Raw genomic sequence first — 11,031 nt, 5'->3', positions numbered from 1 at the left:
CATGTTAACTGACGTAGGAAAATTAACGCAATTTCAGCGCATGATACCAACTGTTCTGGAAAGTTTCTGAACTACGTAATTATATGGTCATTCCACGACATATATGCTGCAAAGTAAACGCCGAGAGTTTTCACAGACTGCACAGATTACGTGGGTGAAACATGACTCCTGCAGATTTGCTAACAAGTAATCCTTAAGTGATTATCAGCCGCCCAAGTATTTATTTCTTTTAAGGTTTTATTAGCTCCATTTGCGAGATCAGCAGTTGAACTACCCGAAAAAAACACGCTAGTGTCATCTGGATAAATTATGTACTTTGCAGTGCTGTCGATGTTGACAATATCATTAACATAAAGAACAAAAAGAAATCGACCAAAATGCTCCCAGAAGCTACCGCGTTCAACTGGGAGCATTCAACTGGCAATACTAACAAACTGATAACTGTGTCGCAAGTATGAGGAAATCAGCATATAGACTATGCCTCTGATGCCGTAGTGATCCAATTTCTTAAGCAGCACAGAGTGATTAACAAGGTCAAACGCCTTTGAAAAATCTATAATAATCCAAGTACCATGTTTTTTCATTAAAAGTTTTTAGTATGAACTCTTTAGGAGCAAGGAGAGCTAACTCAGTCGATGTTTTTACGAAAGCCATATTGAGCTGTAGTGATAATGTTATATCTTTCAGTGAAGCAGGATAGCCGTTTAAGAGTAACTTTTACGAGGCCTTTCGAAAACACAGGTAAGATTGATATCGGGCGATAGTTTGCCACTTCATTTTTGTTTCCTTTTTCATAAACTACTGTAACTTTTGCCCGTTGCATAGGATGCGGGGAAACGCCGGACACCACAGTAGGTTGAAGATATGGGCAAGGCAAGGTGCAAGAATGTTGATAGTAAATTTCATGGGCTGTATCTGGAAACCAGAAGCATCTGTAGCTTTACTATTATTAAGTGATAAAAATTCTGTAATGAATTTATTTACTGTAACCGATGTTAGAAATATTGTTTCACTATTTCGGGCACTCAAATTAGACAGATTTACGTCGCCGTTTGATGTACCAGCAAAGCAAAGAAAGTAGTCATTAAATGCACCTTTTAATTCAATCCCTTCATGAATAATTTTTGTGGTCGGTTCGGAAGAATAATCAAAGATAGATTTGAAGACCTTCCAAACCTTTCCAGATTGTCCACCAATTGAATATATTGCTTTTTAGCGACACGAAGTTGCTTTGTGACAAAGTTCCTAAATTTTTTCAACGTTTTCAGCGCTTCAGGACAACTACTTTGTAAAAACAGTCTGTAAAGTTTATCTAATTTTTTTTATCAACTGCAACATGTCTTTGTCGACCCATGGTTTTCTACTTTTCTTTGATTGGGAGAATTTCTTCAGTGGGAAAGAAGCATAACAAATGTCAGTAAATATCTCTAAAAATTTTGCTTATGCTTCATCAGGGTCACTCTCCTCAAAAACATGTGTTCCTTCAACTCGCATAACGTGTGATCATTTATAACTCGATAAAATAACGTTTGGTGCGGTTGTCGTTGGGAATTGGGAGTGAGATTAACATATATGAATATTGGCATGTGATCATTCACAGCATACGCGCTATGGCCAGACTTCAAGCTATCTGTTTTGTAGTTTGTTATGAAAAGATCTAAAAGCGTTTATGATTCTGTCGTAATCCGTGTAGGTGACATGATGACATTTACACAGGAGTGAACGTTAAGTAAAGTATTAAACTCGATGTGTTATTATTGGCCAGCATGCCAATGTTAAACATTGACACTGGCGGCAGCGGCGGTAGCGAAAGGACGCTTGGCTTATCTGCTCTTTTATTTTTGCTTATCCAGACTTCCCCTGCAACTGCTGCCCTGGCTGTGATACTGTGCCCTGATTGACGTCATCCACCCCATGCAAGCGTTGTCGCGTTTCCTGTGCCGGAATTGCAGCTGGACACACGGGCGGCAGCGGCGGAGGCGAAATGACGCTTGGCTTATCTTCTCTTTTGCTTATCCAGGTGGGTTTTCAACATCTGGGCAGGCGATGTCTGTTCGTGCCTTGGAAACGACGTGCCTGCTGGTGTTTTTCAAGGCAACGGTTCCTTTTTCTATGTGTTGTTCAGCTTGGAATTTCTTCACCCTCCAGACTTCCCCTGCAACAGCTGCCCTGGCTGCGATACTGCGCCCTGATTGACGTCATCCACCCCGTGCAAGTGTCGTGTTTTCTGTGCCGGAAGTACAGCTGGACACACCGGCGGCGGTGGCGAAAGGACGCTTGGCTTATCTGCTCTTTTACTTTTGCTTATCCAGGTTGGTAAAATTTACTTACTCGTTGCTTAACGCTCCGCTACTGTTACCGCCGTTGCCCTGTGTTCCGTGCTTTGCTCAGTAGTATGTGTTCTATATATCTTTTTTGTACTGTGTGATACCCCGAGTTTCTGGTCCACGAGTCATGGCAGACACTTGCCAATCCTGCAATGAGTCCCTGCCAGAAGACGGCCAATTCCTGATGTGCTGCGAATGTGAGTCTTCCTATCATAATGGTGGTTGTTCTGGCTGGTCGGAGTCAACATTTAAGGCCAAAGGCGAGAGCGGGCGCAGGGCATGGCGATGCGTGGCATGCCGTCCATCAAAAGCCAAAGGTTGGGACAGAGGGAGCATGGACTCTGAACTAACTGTTTGCCTGGCGAATATAACTCGAAGGCTTGATGCTCTTGCAGGATTGCCTGCGCAAGTTGGGGATGTTAGAACTGATGCTTGGGCGAGTTGGTATGACATTTTCTGAAGAACAGCGCGACTTCGACAAGGACGGAAGGAAGACAACACGGACAGGCGCTGACTTGCAACTGAAGTTTATTGCTCGGAACGTGGTAATATATATATCAGGCTCCAAACAACAAGAGAAAACAGAGAAGCGATACACATTTGATTAAACACTTGAAAACTCGTGCGATGCCACCACGTCACTTCCCTGTAGCTAGATATCTAAGCTCCTTTGCTGACAACGCCAAGGACGGGCTGCTGACACAGGCGTCATTTGACCATGCGATTTGTGCGGCCTCAATAATTTCACGGGTCACCAAGTTGGGGAAATTAAGGACTCAATCGATTTATTGTCCCAGAAGTATGACGACATCCTGAACCGAGAAGTTAAACAAGAAAAAGACATTAGTAACTTGAACAGACGTGTAGACAAATTAGTTGCGGTATATACTTCAAGTGACGTTCACCAACTGAAAGCGACTGTGAATGATTTGGAATTTCGTAGCAAAAAGTTAAACATAGAAGTTCATGGCATCCGAGCTACGCCAAATGAGGACTTGATGTGTGAGTTGAATGCTGTGGCTAAAACTGTTAACCTGCCAGAGCTAACGGCGAATGACATTGACGCTATTCACAGGTTTCCGTTCATGCCAAAAAACACGCCTGGAATTCTTGTTCGGTTTGCCCACCAGTCAACCCGAGATAAATGGCTGGAAAAGCGTAAAGCCCTCAGAAATGGTTCATCTGGAGTCACCATCACTGAAAACATGACACATCAAAACAGAGAACTGCTCCGTCGCGCTAAGGAATGGGCAGAGAACAACGACTATCGATTTTCATGGCATTGCAATGACAGGATTCTATTGAGGAAAAATGAGGACGATAGCGCCGTTGTCATTCGTTGCATGGCTGACCTTGATAAGCTATGACATGGCACTACCTCCCTACTGAAAAATCCTGTATAAAATTCGTACAGGAAATTGTATACAGGTTTACTGTACAGGATCTGCGATACAGGATTGGGGCTATTTCAGGGAATTCCTGTACTGCCCTGGAACGTCCGGAATGAAACCGCGCGGAGCTCTGATACCGGAATGGCCTATATGGTTGTTGGACCTCGTTTCCGGAAAGAAACGCTTCGCCAGGGCGGAAAAAGCATGCAACAATATAAAATAAAACGACTACATTTAAAATAATAAATAAAAAAAGGTTTTACTAACAAGTGTGGAATCGAACCTCGGTCTTCGTGGTCCTCAGACGGGCACCTTAACCACTACTCTACGACTACTTTTTTTCGTTATAGTAACTACTACTGTACGATGGGTTATGGTTACTGCGGTTATTATTCAGTATATGTAGCTACTTTTGCTCTTTCGTACTTTGTATATTTTCCTTAGCTGTAGAATTTGCGGCCGTAATTCACCGATCGCCCTTTAAACACGACGAATATATTTGCAGGCTGTCACGAGGGTTCACAAATGTGCCGTATCTTTAGAATGCGTCGCTTTATTGAAGGCAAACCTTAAGATATCACAATTTACTAGTGCTGATGTGTTTTTCATCGTCTACGAACGCTTGTAAGTTTTCCTACATAGAGATTTCCGGTGCACTAATACTTGTAAAGCCGCGTTCAGACTACGTGCGCATCCGTCGTAAGTATCGTATTTATCGCAGTGCGCATAGCGGCTGGAACTCCCGTTTACGTAGCTTGCGACCGCGCATGTTCGCACTGGGCCGTTCGGTAAGATGCGTTCTTTACGACCGGCCAATCAGCGCTCTCAACATGGCGCTGGTTAGCAAGCGGCTGATAGCGGAGGTCTGGGCTCTTCAAGCTCTAAATGAGATGTGAAAGAAAAGACTGGACACACAAATAAAATACGAAAAAGAACAATGGGTATATTAACAATTAACAACTCGATTATAAATACACTTCGTTTCACACACGCACGTTCGCACACAGTTTTCAAACGTCCGCTCACCGTGTTGACGCACCGCTCACTCCTTCGAACATTTCACGCGCCCGCTCTCATTGTCGACGTACGGTCCGCCTGCATCCCTGCTTGCGATTTTACCAGTGCCCCGGAGCGATCTTGGAGACGGGCCGGGGCGGTGACTCAAAGGCCGTACTACTGACTCCAGACAATGAGCCGGGGCGCGCGGCAGACTCGGAAACGTCCGCGGAACCTCGTCCCCCCTCAGAAAATGCTGTTTTCTTTTTCTCTTTTACGGTGAGCTTCTTTCAAACTTCGACGAGTCCGCACCAGCTCTGTTCTGCGGCCCCACCGCAACGTCTCCCCGCATCGGCCTTTCGCTGCAGGCCAACTGTTTCCTCACTTGTCAACGGAGCCGATGGGCTGCGAGAATGCACGGGGATGAAGCGGGCATTCCCCGCCTCCATAACCTCACTTTTCTAAACTAGAGGAAACATTTGCTTGTTGAGAGCTTGTTCGCGCATGAAAAAACGGATTGATAAACCACTTACTACTTTGACTCAGCGCACTGGCAATTTGCAGCCAGGCATCGTTTTGCACTGCTCTCTGTGCGATTTCAGCTACTCGTAGTAGAGACAGTAGAGAGCCGGCCTCTGCCGAACTTTTTTTATGAGAGGCTGATAATTCCACAGCGAAGATTCCGCACTGCACATGACCAAGCTGCGGACAGACACATTCACTGACACAGACACAATCACCGACAAAACACCAATATAATACCGGCGAGCCGAGACACTGCAGCAGAGTAGGAGCGTTGGATGATGTCGCCTACTAGTGGTTTGCGCGCGAAATCTGAAAGGACTGGAAGCCCCGTGACCGGAAAGGGAAAACCGAAACGGCTGTGCGCATTGGTCGCGCGTAACAGACGTATCTGTAATAGTCGTAAAAGTCGCGGGTCCTCCGACATTTACGCCCACGCTGGCTGCGTACGTTGCGCATTTTACGCTCAATACGACAGCAGTCTGAACAGACACGTTACGTTTTTTGCGCTTACGCTTACGATCCTTACGAACGATACGTGCGTTGCGGACGTAGTCTGAACGCGGCTTAATACGGGGCGTTTTAGCTTCACGTGCTACCAGCGGAGCATCGATGTCAATGAATACACTTCCGACTGAGCGGTTTCAATATGTAAACATTCGAGAACGCGTCGCCCGGTGTGCGGCTATCTGCGCATCTTTCGATGGTCAGCGATGTTTGTTTATTTTTTCTCGAACAGTTTTTTGTCATCGCTAGCGAAACGATATGTTCGTGCTTCCACTTTCGCGCTGAAGGCGGCAGATCTTCAGTCGCAGAAATGAAGACGCACCGCAAGATCGTACGAGCTGCAGCGACTGTTGTACGCGCAAAAGCAACGCGACGCGCGTATATGCTTGCTAGCGCACACTTCGACGGCTTCGCATTTTCGAGGTATTTGGGAAACGAAGCGTGCCCTTTACATACAGAATAGTTGTATAATATGTTTGGTATCATGCTTATTTAGTGCGCTGACGTGTCCGGCATGGTCATTCTGGTTGAGCTTCGTCGATCGGCCCGGCTTCTGTTCAGAAGCGTAATACGACTCTGTCCAGTATCTGTTCCAGAAATGACGCTTGCGTCCGGTTTCTGGTTATTTGATACAGGCTGAACCGAAATGAAACCGCGCGGAGCTCTCATTCAGGAAATTCCTGTGTGGTCCGTGGCCCTTGTTTCAGAAAAAAAACTGGACGCCAGGCTGGAAAAAGCATGCAGAGATATAAAATAATACCACTACATTGAGAAAAAGAAAAGAAAAAAAAGAAAAAGGAACATAAAGAAAATAGAAAAGAAAACGAAATAACATGTGATTCGAACCTCGGTCTTTTCAGCCAGCAAGCATGCACTTTAACCACTACACCACGGCATTTTTTTTCTTTATTGCCGGTCATCACCAACACGCAACAAAACCAACAAAAACTCGCTACAAACAGAATGCTCACAGCAGAGCGGTTACCACAAGCATGACACTGTTAATACAGAAGCCGGCAAGCTCATACGAGTCGCCTTTGTCAAGTTAAAATTCCTTCAGCTCGCATAAAGGTTCGACTCTTGGAATCCAGTCTGACACAGTGGTCTTCAATTTGTGCATTTCAACCAATGCGTGTATACTCTCGCGAAAGTAGAGCCTTGCAGGGCGGGCGTCAAGGTCACAGTGAAAACCCGCCATTCTGGACCGCCATAGGCTGTGCAGGCCTATTAGCATAACCGTATCAAGTGGAATCCCATCATTATTTTCAGTTGGCAGGAATCTAATCTCGTGTGAGTCTAATGGTAATTCTTTTTTAAAAGTTCGTTGCAGCACATCCCAAAAATAGACACCCTCCCAACAGTGCAGAAATACATGATCTATTGTCTCTGGCTGTTTGCATATTAAGCAAAGTGAACCCCATGGCAGATAAAAGCCCTTGCTTTCAAAATTAAGTTACATACAGGAATATTATCGGAACCACTACACCACGGCAGGATACGGTGGTAGTGGCTATATTTCTGCTTATGTAGTCGACATTGCTCTTTTTTAGTTTGTGTATTTTAGTAGAGTGTAGAATTTGTGGTCGTAATTGAACGGTCGCCCTTTAAACACGCTGAATCTTTTTCCTGGCTATCACGAAGGGTTATCCGTGTCCCGCATCTTTACAATGTATCGCTTTCTTGCAGACAAACCTCAGACTGTCACAATTTACTAGTGCTGATGTGTTTTGTCATCGTCTTCGAACGCATGCAAGTTTTGCTACATATAGATATATGCGGTGCACCAACACTTGTAATACTTGTAATACTGCTTGTTTTAGCTTCACCTGCTGCCAGCGGAGCCGCGACTTCAATGAATTTACTTCTGACCAAGTGTTTTGCATACATAAACAGTCGAGGAAGCGACTCCCGATGTCCAGCTGACCTGTGCATATTTCGATGGTCAGCGATGTGTTTCATTTATTCTCGAGCGTATTTTATCCTCGCTAACGAAACGCTACGTTCTTGCGTGCACTTTCGCATTGAAGGTGGCAGATCTTCAGTCGCAGATATGAAGATGCACCGCAAGATTGTACAAGCTGCAGCGAAGTACATACACGCAAAAGCAAAACGAAATGCGTGTATGTACTAGCTAGCGCACTCATCTACGGCTTCATATCTGCTAGGTATTTGCGAAACAACGCGTGCTCCACATATACAGAAAAGTTGTAACGTATAATATGTATGGCTTCATGCTTATTTAGCGCGAAGGCATGTTCCGACGTGGTCATCCTGGTTGAGCTTCACGATCCGCCCGAATTGAAACTGAGAAGCGGAAATACTCTGTCCCGTATCAGTTTCATTCATATCGGGTTCGTCCGGTTTCTGTTAAATCGGACATGACTCTTCCTGTATATCAGCTCAATACAGGACTGGTCCACCCTGTTCCATATCCATACCAGTGTGGGATGTCATGTATAAGATGCATGGTCTGCCCTGTATTAACTCGATACCGGACTGCACCGTCCGGATTGAGATTCATACCGAACATGACCTGTCCGACATAAACCCATTTAAGCTTCATACAGGACTGGTCCGTCCTGTTTCATATCCATACCTGACTGGGATGTCATGTATAAGATGCCTACTGGAAATGGTCTGCCCTAATATAACTCTATATACGGACTGAACCGTTGCGATTGAGATTTACACTGGACATGACCTTTCCTATATAAGCCCGTTTAAGCTTCATACAGGACTGATCACACCGGTATAAAATTTATACGGGATAATACAGGACCGGTTCTAACCCGTTTGTCGCGATACGGGATTTTTCACTAGGGCTGAAAAACCCTCCGTTTGTATATTTGTTTTTGCTCCGATCACGCTGGATTCCTCGACTGCGCAGGTAGACGTGGTAAACCTGAAATATGTTCGCGATACCAGTTTTCAGAAGTGCCTTAGTTTTGTTCATTTTAACTTGAGTTCCGGTAGAAATAGGCAGGATGCCTGTTTTTTCGGCGAAGCGTAAATACGCTTTAATATCATGATGTTCTGAGAAACATGGTTTGCCTCGGAAGAGGACGTGTTCATATTTCCGGCTTGTAAATCTTATTACATGAACCACACAGGCAAAAGGTGTGGTGGCGTAGAAATGCTAACCTCTAACGCAATGGATTCTGAATTAATGTCAGAATTCAGCTGTATCAATCAATCACGTCTTTATTTTCTTTGAAAAGGAGGAGTGCGGGACTAAAAGCTCGGAGAGCTTGATGAGGTCCCGACCCCTTACAAGTCAGCAAACAGCAAGATGACGGCCAGTCATACATCAAATTTACAAAAATAGACAAGTAGCAAAAAGCATGGAACAATACACACAGCAAGTGGCAAACACCAGAAAAACAAATAAATGAAAATGCGAGCACAAATAATTTTAACAATAAAATAGAAGCTGTCCATTAGGATGCGAACAAAATGGAATCCATTATTTTAGTCCTGCAAAAAAGCAAGTTGGCAAAAACATTTGATGATACCCTTTTGGTGACAGGTAGGATCAAACTCCTGCCGGTTTAGTAAGTTTAGCAGCGAGGGTAGCGTGTAAGATAGATTGTTGATCATAACATGTCCTAGGTGTGGGCACAAGCCACATTTCTTTATATCTTGTCTGACGATCGCTTGCGTTCACCTGTAATTTTGCAAGACGAACTGCATAATCCCTGTGAAACTTAACAAACTCTTTATAACGTAGCATCAACCTATAATTGTACAAGCAAAATACAGGAAGAATATCTTATTTTGGAAAAAGAGGTTTCGTGGAGAAAGTGTAATGAACATCAGCAATATAACGCACGGCTCTTTTCTGCAGCAAATATAGCCTGCGCAAATTTGTCACACCAGTTGTGCGCCACAACACTATGCAGTACTGTATGAGCGATAACACTGAAGCACTGTAAAGAATGATTTTCACTTTGGCAGGGAGAATGCGTCGCACACGAGCAATGGCACCGGTGGCAGATGACAATTTCGATTGGAGATAGTCAGTGTGTTCATTCCAGGCAAGATGCTTTGAAAAATGTACTCCAAGACTATTTACAGAGTCCACCATCACTAACGGTTGGGAGCCAAAAAACACTCATCTGTTCTGTCATCCCTTTACCTCTAGGCATGTACAGAATGACCTTTGTTTTAATGGGGTTTATTTTAAAACAATTTACCTCAGCCCAGGCCTTTAAATCAGCTAGTGTCTTGTTAGCCTTACTTTCAATATTTTTGTACAAAATGCCAGTAATTAAGACTGCGGTATCCACTGCGTACGAAATAACGGAAAAATTATCTGTGCAATGTACAATGTCATTTACACAGATCAAAAATAAAAGTGCAGCGGTGGCGTAGCGGTAGAACATCCGCCTCGCATGCAAGAGGACCGGGGCTCAAATCCCGGTGCCGCGCAATTCTCCACCGAATGAAAAAAAAATCCGCGTGTGAATTGCATAAACAGGTTTCGGGTGCGACCTGCCGGCAACGCACTCCCTCACCAGCACAGGAGTTGGCCACCCTGGTGCAGTAATTGGCCACAACCTCCTATGATAAGCTCCATAAAACCCCGGCCCTCAGTCACCAGAGGCTGCGGCACATCTGACCACGGCGGCGGTCAGACCTGTGACGCAGCAGGGGGTGTTAAGAAAGCCTGGCTCCGCTGGACAGGCCGCCATTGGAAACTGACCCTGGCAACGTTTAATGCTAGAACCCTAGCTAGTGAAGCTAGTTTAGCAGTGCTGTTAGAGGAACTACGGGCATGAAATCGGATGTCATAGGGCTTAGTGAGGTTAGGAGGCCGAATGAGGCATATACTGTACTGAAGGATGGGCATGTACTGTGTTATCGAGGTTTACCAGAGAGGCGACAACTAGGAGTAGGTTTCCTTGTCAATAAGTATATAGCGGTAATACAGATGAATTCTATAGTATTATTGAGAGGGCTGCAGATATCGTAATTAGGCTTAATAAGCGGTATAAACTGAAGGTTGTGCAGGCCTATGCACCTACATGTAGTTATGATGACCAGGCAGTTGAAAGCTTCTATGAAGATGTAGAATCGGCAATGCGAAAAGTAAAGACGCAGTATACTGTACTAATGGGCGACTTCAATGCCAAGGTAGGGAAAAAACAGGCAGGAGACAAGGCAGTAGATGACTATGCAATTGGTTTTAAGAATAGCAGGGGGGAGTTACTAGTTGAGTTTGCAGAGCGCAATAACTTACGAATCATGTATACCTTTTTCAGCAAACGGAAAAACCGGAAATGGACATG

At 44.7% G+C, this 11,031-nt stretch overlaps 1 long non-coding RNA gene across 1 annotated transcript in view; it reads left to right on the top strand.

Annotated features, from left to right (window-relative positions):
* The first annotated feature begins 1,803 nt into the window (after positions 1-1,803).
* Positions 1,804-11,031, top strand: part of LOC146210344 (uncharacterized) — a 44,186-nt gene continuing 34,958 nt past the window's right edge. Inside the window, exons 1-2 of the long non-coding RNA XR_014703532.1 lie at positions 1,804-2,020; positions 2,149-2,312. This is a non-coding gene — a long non-coding RNA (uncharacterized LOC146210344). The remainder of the gene's footprint in view (positions 2,021-2,148; positions 2,313-11,031) is intronic.

This window comes from Amblyomma maculatum, chromosome 1 (assembly GCF_055883805.1).
Source record: "Amblyomma maculatum isolate TAMU_Amacu chromosome 1, ASM5588380v1, whole genome shotgun sequence".
NCBI lineage: Eukaryota > Metazoa > Arthropoda > Arachnida > Ixodida > Ixodidae > Amblyomma > Amblyomma maculatum.
Note: the sequence above shows the minus strand (reverse complement) of the source record. Positions and strands in the feature narration are given on the sequence as shown.